General features: G+C 40.2%; 1 non-coding gene across 1 annotated transcript; it reads left to right on the top strand.

Annotated features, from left to right (window-relative positions):
• Positions 1-2,808: 2,808 nt before the first annotated feature.
• Positions 2,809-2,913, top strand: LOC141620888 (small nucleolar RNA R71). The gene has a single exon (XR_012532059.1). It is a non-coding gene; the product is annotated as a small nucleolar RNA R71 (small nucleolar RNA).
• Positions 2,914-10,565: the final 7,652 nt, after the last annotated feature.

The following is a 10,565-nucleotide window of genomic DNA, read 5'->3' as shown; positions in this document are numbered from 1 at the left end:
ATGAAATAAGAAAATGAAAGAATGAAAAATATGAAGTTTAAGAGTTACTTCCTGCTTGTGAATTTCAATTTCACTCGATCGAGTGATTTCAAATCACTCGATCGAGAGTTCTTGTCTTCATTCTGCTCGATCGAACATAATTCTACTCGATCAAGAACTCCCTGTTTTTGCCATTACGATCGAGTACTTGTAAACCTCTCGATCGAACCCTTTCATGTGCATTCCTCTCGATCGAGTACATTAAGTACTCGATCGAGTTCTTTTCTTCGTATAACTCATCACAATGCGTCATTATCTCCCCAAACCTGCATAAAAACACTCGCAAACATATCCCGAACATACCAAATCGTAAAATAACAGTCAATATTCTTTCTAGCTACGCTAAAACAGTCTAAAATCTATCAGTTCTAAAAATGCAAATAAAGAAATTCGACGGAAATTTAAAATTAATTTTTACAATTTGTTACACGGGGTATTCCCCGCTCAATTCCCAAAACAATTCAGTAGCCCAAAGGAGGGCTTCTGACTGGAGGAGGTCCCTTCAGCGTCCTTGACCGCCCTCTTTGTTCTCCACGAACTTGAATTCGAACCAATAGAGGGAGAATAGTTAACGAACACGTATGCACGAACTTTTCTCGTCCCTTTATCTTTCCTATCAGCTTTGATGTTAGGATCCCCGGTTTGATTGACTTTAATTGCACTATGACCTTTGACAGCTCATGCATCTATTCCATATGTACCTGCAGCAAGGAAAACAGACGAATGTTCCTCCTTTTCGCTCTCAGTCTGAGGCGGAGGGGTCACAATTGCAGCACAAACTTCTACATTTTCAGCTGGAGTGTCAATATGGGAGTCAGTAGAGGAAAGGTCATTTCAAGGTTGAGCTTCAATGGGAGTCCTAAGAGACTTAGATTGATGGAAAATCAATTCTTCATCTCCTACCTGGAATGTGAGTGTCTTACCCCCGACATCGATCACTGCGCGAGCAGTAAATGGTCTCCCTAAAATAATAGGGGTGTGAGTGTCCTCGGGAATATCAAGCACTACAAAGTCAATGGGAATAAAGAATCTCCTGATTTTGACATGTATGTCTTCTATTACTCCTAACGGCCGTGATATACTACGGTCGGCCATCTGTACGGTCATGTTTGTGCAATTAAATTTGGTCAAACCAAGTCTCTTTGCGAGAGACAAAGATAAGATGCTCACGCTAGCACCAAGATCGTATAGTACGTTATCAATCTAATGGGTACCTATGTGACACGGAATCGAGAAACTACCCGGGTCTGACTGTTTAGGTGGCAACTTATTTTGAACTAGGGCAGTCCCTACCTTAGTTAAAGCTACCGTCTCATGATCGTTTATGTGCCTCTTACGCGACAACATTTCTTTCATAAACTTTAAATAAGAGGGTACCTGAGTCAGCAACTCGGCGAATGGAACAGTGACATGTAAGCTTTTCAGGAGCTCGGCAAATTTACCGAACTGTTGATTGGCTTTAGTGCTCTGTAACCGCCTTGGGAAGGGCATCGTAATAGGAATCTCGAGCCCTTTGTTTCTCTCTTCCAACGTCTCAGCAGGTTCAAGCTCTCTTTCACTCGATCGAGACTTTTTTCCTCTCAATCGAGTCTTTCCAGGTGAAATTTCACTCGATCGAGTAGTAACAACCTCTCAATCGAGTTCCTCTATATGCACAGCGTTCGATCGAGGTATATTTTCACTCGATCGAACAGATTCTTCAAAATTTTACTCGATCGAGTGTTTTTCACCTCTTGATCGATCCCTTGATTATCCAATTCACTCGATCGAGCAACATTTCCACTCGATGGAGTGCTTTCTTCAACAATTCTACTCGATTGACCACCAGAAATCAGTCGATGGAGTATATTCTTCATGGTGAGCTCATTTTCAGCGACAAGTGACTGTTCATCATCATTATTAGCCTTCCTCGGGTCTGATGTGTCATCTAAAGTTGACAATTTTGGTCCTTCATATGAACGACCACTTCTCAAATTAATCAAGTTTACCGTCTCGTGTGGATTCTTCTCAGATTGGGACGGCAAATGACCCGGTTTCCTCGTGGACTGATTGGCGGCGAGTTTAGCAACTTGAGTTTCAAGTGACTTAATGGATGCTTCTTTCTGTTGGTCACTTAGTTGCCATTGCTTTATCAACGACTGAAGCATTGTCTTTAACTCAGCTAGCTTACTTACCCCACTTGAAGATGATGCTCCTTGATTCGGTGGAGGAAAAGAAGGAGGCTTTTGGAAGCCTTGTTGAGCCTTGTAAGGAGGGACATAGGGTTGCTGCTGCTGCGGTGGAGGAGTGGGATTAAGAACATTTTGACTTGTCCACCTCAAATTGGGATGGACTGCCCCTTGATTGTTGTAATAAGAACCTCCTCCTAGCTTATATTGCTGAAAGGCAAGGACTTGTTCTTTCTCAGTAAGACAGTCAATAGCAGTATGACCGTCATTGCTTCCACACCTCTCACAAGTGACAGTTTCTTGTCTAGTGAACAGATGAACCGTCTGTTGATCTCCAGCATATTGCAGCTCCAATCTATCAAACCGAGCATTCATGGCTTCCAGCTGAGCCACGACTGCCTTATCAACCGAATGGACCGTTCGAATACCGTCCCGTGGGTTCCCATATTCAGCACAATGGGTCGCCATCTCCATAATAATGCCCCATCCCATATCATCATCAATATTCTTTTGAAATCTTCTGTTGAATGAGGCGTCAATTATAGCTCTGTGGTCATCGTACAACCCATTGTAGAACTGGTTGCACAAAAACCACTGATCAAAACCATGGTGAGGAAGAGACCTCACAACTTCTTGAACCGTCACCAAGCTTCATAGAAAGTCTCATCAGGTGCCTGCTTGAAACTAGTAATCGTACTCCTCAGATGATTAGTGCGTTGTGGAGGGAAGTATTTTTTGTAGAAGGCAAGTGCGAGAGTCTCCCAGTTGGTGATATCAGTAGCAGTCCGGTCAAGATCAGTCAGCCACTCACGGCCTGAGTCAGTCAGAGAAAAAGGAAATAGCACTTCCTTTATCTTGTCTTGAGTTACTCCCTTAGTAACGGGAATAGTAGAGCAATAGTCAGTAAAGACTTTCATATGCTTTCGCGGATCTTCACCCGCCACACCTCGGTACAGATTCCTTTCCACCAGATTTATGTAAGACAGACGAATATCGAAAGTGTTACCGTCCTCAGTTTGGAGGTTAAAACCTTTAGGAATCGAGGATGCTTTGGGCTCCGAGTGACTTGTAATGTTAGGCATCTTTACTGGCTTGTTAGCAGAAATGAGCTTGTCTTCTTCAAAAGACTGGTCTTCTGCAAATAAAAAGTGTTGTAGCTCAAGCTCGAAAGTACTCAAGTCTTCCTTTCGAAGTTCTGTTTGCAGACGGAGTCTATGCCGAAACAGTCTTTCTGGCTCCGAATCAGATAGAACTAATTCCGCCTTGTTCAACCTGGGCATACACAACACTGAGAGGGATAAATGAGAATTGTATCAAGGAATAAAAAAATTCCCTGAGACGGATAAAAATAAACGAAAACAAAAACAGATAGGGCTATTGCCTCCCCGGCAACGGCGCCAAAATTTGATACTGTCGTTTTGTACCAAAAATAAACCTAATTAAAACTAACAAAGAAGCTAGTGATAAGCAGGGTCGATCTCCACACGGAGGCAAGATATCTGTTAAGGTCCGTCTATTTGGTCACAAATGGGGGTTTTGAATTTTGGTTTCTAAACTAATAAAAGATTAAAGGAAAGAGCAGTAAAGAGAGAGCAATAAAAGTGAGAAAATGTAAATAAGATGATCAAATAAGAGAAAGCATGCCAGGATTTCGGTTCACCATGATTGTCTATCGACTCAGCTGCAAATAGCCTAGACAATCTACTGTGAGACAGATACAGGAAAGGTCCTTCCGGTCCACTTTCTATCCTAGACATCCACTAACTTAACTTCCGTCCTTGTCAGGGTAGTCTACTGTTCATAGCAGGTCTATTTAATCCAATCTTCCGATCCAGGAGTAAATTTAACCAGATTAAAGGTAACTTAGAAGCGTGCACTCAACTAAGTCGGTATTATAGTTAAATTTCCATGGGTACAGATTCTCACAAACAAATCATCTAGTCTATTCGCTACATCGTCACAATCCTACCATGGATTCCCTAATCCCGACATGAAAGAATTTAGCTACTCATATTACTAGTGATGTCAACAATAATAATAATGATTATACTAATTAGAGACATGGTAAAACAACAATATTTAAGCGTAAATTAAGATTAGGGCAGAAGTAATTAAGAGAGAAAAAACAAGGATTAAAGCAAGAAACAATGAGATTAAGATTAATAAGAGAAGAAAAATTACAATCTCTAGCAATCTGGCGTAAAGAACAAATCCACTAGCAAGAGATTAAAGGAAGAAAATTCAACAGTAGAAGTATGAACGAGAGATTAAGAGAGTTCTTAGATGATAAGAGCGTCCTTAATAACCTAATTAATGAAAGCTTAAATAGGCAAAACAAAGTTTTTTAACGAAATAAGTCCAACACGGGTTAATTAAGCCCGTGTAATACCAAAACCTCTCGATCGAGTGATATAAAACCACTCAATCAAGGTCTTCATCAGCTAATCCTCTCGATCGAGTAAAAATACCACTCGATCGAGGAACTCCAAAATCCAGCATTTCGATCGAGTAGATTAAGGTACTCGATCGAACTCTTCTATCCTCCAAACCACTCGATCGAACCAAAATGTTTCTCGATCGAGTGCCTTTCTTCAAGATCAGCTTCTAAATCGTCATTGACTGCTTTGTTGACCACCCTTCACACACTTCAAGGCATGATTCTCACTCTAACATTCTCGTCTCCTCAAAATGCATGCTAAATAGGACGAAGAGTGTACGGTTTCACCACTTTCAGGTTCATTTCTGCAATTCAGACAAAACAAACCAAAGTAGCTAATTCGGGGCATTTTGCAATACATAACGGTAAAAAAATGCATAGAAAAATAAGACTAAAAAGGCTATATAAAATGCACGTATCAAATCTATTCTAATTAACTTCTAACCTAATCTAAGAATGCTTAATTTAATCTAAGAAAACTTGGTAATTAGCTAGGTAATACAATGGAGTATATATAGTGGTACATCATTAGGTTAAGCAAGGGTAGATTAGTAAATAACAATGCTTAAGTATTGAATAGAGCTTTGCAAGTCCCGAGAGAAATGCGCGGATCATGTAGCAACTCCCAAGGAAATCTGCACGGATTAGCTTGAAGCATGGTTAGTCCTGTAAGGGGATCCGGTCGTCCTAGCATCGGGACGCGCGGATCCTAGGTCTGGGATGCACGGATTGAGTCTGGGATGCGCAGATTGTCTCACAGGGTTTTCTAAAATGGCAAAGCAGTTCTGGGACGCGCGGATTGAGTCTGGGACGCGCGGATTGGCGGCCAACTTGTCTATTTGAGCTTGGATTGTAAAACGGACGTCATTTCCGCATCCGGACTCCTATTGGATTGATTCAAAAGCCTAGACCACTTTATTTTTCGACGTTGTTTCATCTATCATAGTTTCAGAGCCAAACAAGCAACTCTTGGTTTGGTTCCGAGCAATTTTTTCTTAAAATGACTCCCTCCCAATCCTTGGGGATCCTTCAAGGGTTGTGGGGATCCTTAGTCATTGCCCAATTACTTCTTTTATTGAACTACGGCCTTTAGACTTGGTCTCCTCTTCGATGCTTGGTCGTTGGATGTTATTAATTTAGCTCCGTTTCACTCTGTTTGGGTAACGTTAGTACTCCTCTTTTACAAAGGACGCCAAACCTCATAGAATATGCATAATAGGAAGCTAAAGACAAAAAACGACCCTAATACACATTAAAAAGCATAGGAACTAGGCTAGTTAGGGACAAAATGTGCATAAATATGAGTCACATCAAGAAACTAGAGGATCCTCGATCGAGCATGTCCGTACTCGATCGAGTACATAGCCTCCTCGATCGAGCATGTCCGTATTGGATCGAGTTCATCGCCTCCTCGATCGAGCCCAAAGGTAGTTGATCAAGGAACCAACTTATTTCAGCTCTTTTCTTCGTGTTGTCTTCTTAACTTCTTTTCCTTTATTCTTATGGATTTCCGTGCCATGCTTCGTGTATTCCTTCATGCCCACTCCGCGATGCCCATTTCATTCATTTGCTCCTCAAATGCATCATTCCTGCATTAAACATCAAATAGCAGAAGTATCATCATTCTAACATAAAAGGCATGTAAATGATATAATCTGGCACAAAAATCGAATCGAATGTAATTAAGGGGAGGCATAAATATGTATATAATTATGACTCATCAGCTTATCCCGTGTTTTATCTTTGCTTAATTCTTTCTCGCCATCACTCAATTCCAAGCTACCCAATCCCTTAGGATGCATATAGGGAACCTCATCTTCATTAATGGGTACATCTGGACTTTGATAAGTGGTACCGCTCCTCAAATAAATAGCATTAACTTGCTCATGCGCTTGTTTACCTTGAGGAGGAAGGCCGGACTGTTTTGAAGGATTTTGAGCCGCCATTTGAGCAACTTGAGTATCCAACATCTTGTTGTGATCCGTAAGTTCGGAAATCTGAGCCGTTTACTTTTGTTGAATCAATAAAATTTGTTGCAATAGAGCTTTCATCTCGGTCATCTCATTACTTGGAACTTGAGGAGGAGGTTGCATCTGTTGAAAGCCTCCTTGATTTTGCCTTTGATAACCTCATTGTGGTTGATTACCGCGATTTGGAGGAATAATGTAAGCACTTTGTTGCAGAGCTTGAGCATAAGCATTCTGACTTCTTTCAGACAAGAAGTTACAATAAGGAGTACCTTGGTTGAAAGACTGGAAGGCATGAACTTGTTCAATAGTACTCATACACTTGGCCGTAGTGTGGCCATCTATCTCACATCTCTCGCAGGACACTTCTTGTTGAACCATATGAACCATTTCTTGCTTACCCAAAGACTGAGATGTCTTTAATTCGGCTATTTAAGCCATTTAGACCTCCAGCTGTGCTGCAATGACATTATCTGAACCACTTCCTCTCTTCCTACCTCTGGGTTACCATACTCAGTTGTGTGAGTGGATATCTGATCTATTAACTTCCAAGCATTATCATCATTAGTATTATTCTGGAATCTTCCATTGGCAGCTGAATCAAGCAAGGCTCTATGATCGTCATACAACCCGTTGTAAAACTGGTTGCAAAGGAACCAAATTTCGAAGCCATGGTGGGTAACGGACCGAACTAGCCGTTTGAAATGAACCCAAGCTTCATTAAAGTCTTCGGTGGGACCTTGCTTGAAACTTATAATCTGGCTTCTAACAGCATTAGTCTTCTGTGGTGGAAAATACCTCTTGTAGAATGCAAGAGCTAGTGAAGTCCAATTGGTAATTGCGTCGGTCTCCATATCCAAGTCACGTAGCCACTCAGCTGCATCATCTCTTAAAGAGAAAGAAAATAAAGTCTGTTTAACTTGCTCTTGAGTCACCCCAGCTCTTAAAGGAATAGAGCAGCAATAAGTAACAAACTTCAACATATGCGTTGCGGGGTCCTCTCCGGCTTTTCCTCCAAACTTATTTCTCTCTACTAAGCTTATATAGGAAGGCTTGATCTCAAAAGTCTCTTTATCAGTGATAGGGAGCTTGAAGCTTTTAGGAATAAAAGCAACCGTGGGTTCGAAATGACTTGCCAAGGTCGGCATCTTTGATGTTGTAGAAACCACAGGTGTAGAAATAAGTGTGTCCTCTTCAAAGGACAAATCTTCTGCAAACGTATACCGCTCGTATTCAAGTGTACTCAAGTCTTCCATCTGACTTACTTCTCTTTGAAATTATCGTCTGTACTAAAAAGTCTTTTTCTGGCTCGGGATCAAAAGGTATAATCGCTAGCCTGATAGACCTGGGCATACACGAAAACAACAAGAAAAGATAAAACTGCCTCAAGGAACTGATGCTCCCTGAGACAAAAGAAAAAAATTAAAAAAAAAAACAAACAAACAAGACAAATTGTTGCCTCCCCGGCAACGGCGCCAAATTTAATACGGTTGTTTTTAGTCGTTGGCCTATCAAAATAAATCCTAAATTACTACTAACTGGTAGTTAGTGGCAAGAAAGGGTTGAATCCATACGGAGGCGAGTTAATTAATCTAGTTTGTTTATATCTAAGTTCGTCTTAAAGGTAACAAATTTATGGGGTTTGTTTGGTTTGATGTCTAAACTAATTGTGATGTAAATAAAGACAAATTAAATAATATTAAAGAGTCTAGGGATTAGGTTCACTAGGTAGTTATACGGGGTATGATTTAATTCATTGATAGAGCTAATTATGTTGTTTATGGTTATATGATCGGTCGATTCAATATCCCTTTAGATCTAATTTAACATGAAGTCGCTATTAAAACTTTGTCGTCTAAGCTAACCAATCAAAACAATATTTATAATCTTAACTAACTACTCTTAGTAGAGTGGCAAGTCAAGGTCGGATCCCAAAGGATGGGTATTGAATTAAGTTATCGGTTGTAGAGAGCTATGTCTTAGGGTGTCATGAATTGGGTTGAGATTTGGGTATTAAACTAAGCTAAAATAACAATAAAATGTAAATAAATGAAAGTAAAACAAGGAAGTAAAATAGAGGTGTGTAGATAATTGATTAAGGCACTACGGTGTCATAGGTTCATAGGGGATTTATGGTGGTGATCATACAAACATGTTTACATAGTTGCAAGCAAATTATTGTTATAGTGGAATCGAGTTAGTTTATGTCTTACAATTCCTAGGAAGATTTGGGTCCCGAAGCCGAGTCGGTCAAGAATGTACAAAACCTACAAGTCGACTTAGTTTCTTCCTATCCAAATTTATGCATGGTCTAACAAGACTCGAGTTAGTTTATATCTTACAAGTCTTGTTGAATAGATAAGAGATGTATGCATGCAAGGTTTTCAATCAAGCAATTTATCAAGCATAACATGTGCATAAGTTGAAACTACAACAAGCAAGCAATCTCATGAAAACATATTAGATTAAGTATGGATCTACCCCCATGTTTTAGTTTCCCTAATCCCCCATTAACCCTAGCTAGGAGACTACTCACTCATGATTATGGTACACATGCTAATAAAGGTGTCAATCATATTAGCAAAGTTAAAAATGGTGAATGAGTAAAGCAATAATTAATTAAGCAAGGGTAAAAGGGATTATACCAACTTTAAGGATGATCAAATAATAAGCAAAGAATAATATAAGAACACTTGATGAATGATGAAGACTTGTGAAGTCTTCAATCAACCCAAAATAGTCTTCAAATTACCCAACTAAAACTAAGAACACTTGAATGATTAAAGAGGAATTAAGATTTGACTAATATAAATGGCCAGGAAGAAAAATGGAGAGAGAAAGTTCTCCCTTCTCTCTAGGTTTTTAGGGTTCTTTCTCCAAGCAAATGGCCAGGAAGAAAAATCCCAAAAAATCACAGAGAGTAATTCGTAAACCAAGAGCAAAAACTCGATTGTCTTTTAGTAATTGTCCTAATTTGCACTTAGATATGGATAGTTCTGAATCGTCGATGGTAGTTTCAGAGCAAGCATCAGATGTTGTTTAAGAGGGCGCTTCAGGTGGAGTACCACAAACTGCTGATGCACAGAAGACTCGCACGGTTGGAGAAATTGTGGGTATTCCCGTCCTGGATATGACCGTTATTGTGGAGGATGCTAATACGGATACCGAAGAGGAAGCAGATTCTGTCATCGGAGATGAAGAAGGGTGGACTACTGTTGGTAAGTCTCGACCTCCGTCTGCGTCTCCTAAGGCTCCTGAAAAGCAATTACTTCAGTTGACTCCTGAGGATGTTGAACCGGAAATTAATTACTGGTCAACTGCTGTAGTGTGCTATGTATTAGGGGGAAATCCACCTTGGGAACTTTTATCGGGGTTTGTTAATCGTTTGTAGGGAAAGTATAAATATGATAAAATAGCCTTTCTTCCTAATGGTGCGTTTTTAGTTCACTTTCCCACACTTGAATGTAAGAACTTGGTGTTGCAGCAAGGCTTTCCTATGTAAGACAATAAACCTCTTGTTGTTAAGCCATGGACTGAAGATTGCAGCTTAGCTAAGGAGAGAGTTAAAAAGGTGCCTATTTGGATAAGATTACGTTGGTTAGCCTTGAAATTTTGGGGTTCCTCGAGTCTGGAAAAGATATCATCTTTGATTGGCAAATATATGAGATGTGATATTCCAACTATGGAGAAAACCAGACTTGGCTATGCCCGAATTATGGTTGAGGTGGATGGTGGACAAGATTTTCCTGAGAAATTATTTTTTAAAGATGAGAAAGGGGTGGAAATTTGTGTGCCTGTGGAGTATGAATGGAGACCTGATGTGTGCTCAGTATGCAATGGTATTGGACATGTATCAGGGGCTTGCCAGAAGAAGGTTGAGACAAAGGCCCCTCCTGTTATGAAACAGGTTTGGAGACCTGTAGCTAAGAAGACTATGCCTGTGAGTATCCCTCC

Source organism: Silene latifolia, chromosome 1 (assembly GCF_048544455.1).
Source record: "Silene latifolia isolate original U9 population chromosome 1, ASM4854445v1, whole genome shotgun sequence".
Classification (NCBI taxonomy): domain Eukaryota; kingdom Viridiplantae; phylum Streptophyta; class Magnoliopsida; order Caryophyllales; family Caryophyllaceae; genus Silene; species Silene latifolia.
Note: the sequence above shows the minus strand (reverse complement) of the source record. Positions and strands in the feature narration are given on the sequence as shown.